The sequence below is a fragment of the Ailuropoda melanoleuca genome, chromosome 4 (assembly GCF_002007445.2).
Source record: "Ailuropoda melanoleuca isolate Jingjing chromosome 4, ASM200744v2, whole genome shotgun sequence".
In the NCBI taxonomy this organism is placed as follows: Eukaryota; Metazoa; Chordata; class Mammalia; order Carnivora; family Ursidae; genus Ailuropoda; species Ailuropoda melanoleuca.
In genome coordinates, this window is record NC_048221.1 from 11,035,286 (window position 1) to 11,038,813 (window position 3,528).

Consider the following 3,528-nt stretch of genomic DNA (forward strand, 5'->3'; position numbering starts at 1 on the left):
AAGCAGACGTTTAACCAACTGAGCCACCCAGGTGCCCCTCAATGAAAAAATTTTTTAAAGAAAACCAAAAATGAGTTTGTTCCATATGAGTGACATGGAAAGATGACCCAGACGTATAATTAAGTGAACAAAGCAAATAACAGAACAAGTTGGTGAAATGAGCCAACATATATATAACAAACAGCTATAAGTATGTAAATCAATGCAGAGTTGGGTTTTGGAGAAAAACTACCCAGTCTGGTGCCTGCGTTATGTTGAAACAAAAGGAAGAATTGGGGGGATGAGAATGTTTCAGGTTTTTCTGAATTTTGTTATTGTGGTAAGATATACATAACACAAAACTTACCATTTTAACGATTTTTAAGTGTACACTTCAGTGGCATTAAGTACATTCACATGGTTGTGCAGCCATCACCACCATCCATCTCCAGAATTTTTTCATCTGGCAAAACTGAAACTCTGTACCCATTAACACTAACTCCCCACTCCCAGTCCCCTGACCCTTGGTGCCCACCATTCTACTTTCTCCCTCTGTGAATCTGGCTACTTTAGGGACTTCATATAAGTGGAATCAGACAGGGGCACCTGGGTGTCTCAGTCAGTTAGGCTTCTGCCTTCGGCTAAGGTTATGATCCCAGGGACCCGGGATCAAGCCCTGCATTGGGCTCCCTGCTCAGTGGGGAGCCTGCTTCTCCCTCTCCCTCTGCCTGCCACTCCCCTGCTTGTGCTCTTTCTCTCTCTCTCTCTCTCTCTCTCTCTCTCTCTCTTTCTCTCTGTCAAATAAATAAATAAAATCTTTTTTTAAAAAAAATAAGTGGAATAAGACAGTATTTGTCCTTTTTTTTGGTCAGGCTTATATCACTTAGAATAATGTCCTCAAAAACCATCTATGAAAAGCCCACAGTGAATATCATTCTCAATGGTGAAAAGCTGAGAATTTTTCCTTAAGGTCAGGAACACGACAGGGATGCCCACTGTTGCCACCCTTGTTCAACATAGTACTAGAAGTCCTAGACTCAGCAATCAGACAACAAAAAGAAATAAAAGGCATTCAGGTTGGCAAAGAAGAAGTCAAACTCTCTCTTCACAGATGACATGATACTTTATGAGGAAAACCCAAAACACTCTGCCCCCAAGTTACTAGAACTCAAACAGCAATTCAGCAATGTGGCAGGACAAAATTAATGCACAGAAATCAGTTGCTTTTTATACACTAACAATGTAACTGTAGAAAGAGAAATTAGGGAATTGATTCCATTCACAATAGCACCAAAAACCATAAGATACCTAGGAATAAACCTAACCAAAGAGGTAAAGGACCGGTACTCTAGAAACTACAGAACACATATTAAAGAAATTGAGGAAGACACAAAAAGATGGAAAAACATTCCATGCTCATGGATTGGAAGAATAAACATTGTGAAAATGTCTATACTGACCAAGGCAATCTTCACTTTCAACACCATCCCTATTAAAATATAATTAGCATTTTTCAAAGAGCTGAAACAAACAATCCTAAAATTTGTATGGGACCAGAAAAGACCCCAAATCACCAAGGAAATGTTGAAAAAGAAAAAACAAAGCTGGGGCATCACATTGCCTGACTTCAAGCAATAATACAAAGCTGTGATCGCCAAGACAGCATGGTACTGGCACAAAAACAGACACATAGACCAATAGAACAGAATAGAGTCTCCATAAATGGACCCTCAACTCTATGGTCAACTAATCTTTGACAAATCAGGAAAAAAATATCCAATGGAAAAAACACAGTCTCTTCAATAAATGGCGCTGGGAAAATTGGACAGCTATATACAGAAGAATGAGACTCGACCATTCTCTTACACCATACACAAAGATAAACTGTAAATGGATGAAAGACCTCAAGGTGAGACAGGAATCCATCAAAATCCTAGAGGAGAGCATAGGCAGTAACCTCTTAGACATCGGCCACAGCAACTTCTTCCAAGGCACGTCTCCAAAAGCAAGGGAAACAAAAGCAAAAATGAACTTTTGGGACTTCATCAAGATGAAAATTGAATGGGGGGGAATCAGAGAGGGAGACAAACCATGAGAGACTATGGACTCCAGGAAACAAACTGAAGGTTTCAGTGGGGAGGCGGCTGGGGGGATGGGTTAGCCTGGTGATGTGTATTAAGGAGGGCACGTGGTGTGATGAGCACTGGGTGTTATACAAGCCTAGTGAATCATTGAACACTACATCAGAAATTAATGATGTACTGTATGGTGGCTAATTTAACATAAAAAAAAGACAAAAGAATAATGTCTTCTAGTTTCATCCATGTTGTAGCCTGTGTCAGAATGTCCTTCCTTTTTAAGGCTAAGCAATACTCCATTGCATGTATGTACCACATTTTATCTATCCATTCATCCATTGGTGAACATTTGAGTTGTTTCCACTTTTTGTCTATTGCAAAAATGTTGCTCTGGACATTGGCATACAAATATCTGTCTGAAACCCTGTTTTCAATTATTTTGTGTATATACACAGAACTGGAACTGCTGTATCAAATGGTAATTCTATGTTTACTTTTTTGAGGAACAACCATACTGTTTTCCACCATAGCTGCAGCATTTAATGAGAATGTTCTGATTTTGTTGAATACATTTCAGTATGGTATATTGAATTTCAACAGCATTGTATATTGAATATTCCACTCCTAGATGTAAGCCCAAGGGAAATAAAAACATACATCCACACTAAGACTTGTATACATACAAGTGTTTATAGCAACTTCGTTCATACTAGCCAAAAGATGAACACAACCCAAATATCCATTAATGGATGGATGGATAAACAAAATGAGGTGTACCATAGAATGGAATATTATTCAGCGATAAAAAGAAATGACATTCTGACACATGCTATAATGTGAATGAAACTTAAAGATATTATGCTGAGTGAAAGAAGCCAAACACACACACACACACACACACACACGCAAAAATACATACCCCATTCATGTAGAATGTCCAGAACAAGGAGATCTACAGAGACAGAAAATGGATTAGTGGTTGCCGAGGGCTGGGAGGTATGGGTGGGGGGTAGATTGGGGGCAATAACTAAAGGGTGGTTTTTGAAATGACGAAAATGTTCTAAAATAGACTGTGGTGATGATTGCACAGCACTGAACACAGTAAAAACCACTGGATTATATACTTCCAGTGGGTGAATTGTATTGTATGTGGATTTTATCTCTTTAAATCTGCTGGCAAAACATAAAATAAAGTGAACTGAAATTAAGGCTGAAAAGGAATCAAGGAGGAAGGTCATGAGGAAGAGAAGACAGTAGTTGAGTCTGATGATGCAGATGGACCAGACCCACTGGTGCTGAATGACAACTGTACCCATTAGTTGGGTGACCTAGGGCAGTCATTTCACTTCTATGAGTCTCAGTTCCCTCATCTGCAAAGTGGGAGTAACAATGCTGACCTCTTGATTTTGTATCCTGCCACCTTACTGAATTGTTCTATAACTTCTAATAGTTTGGGAGTGGATTCCTTTGG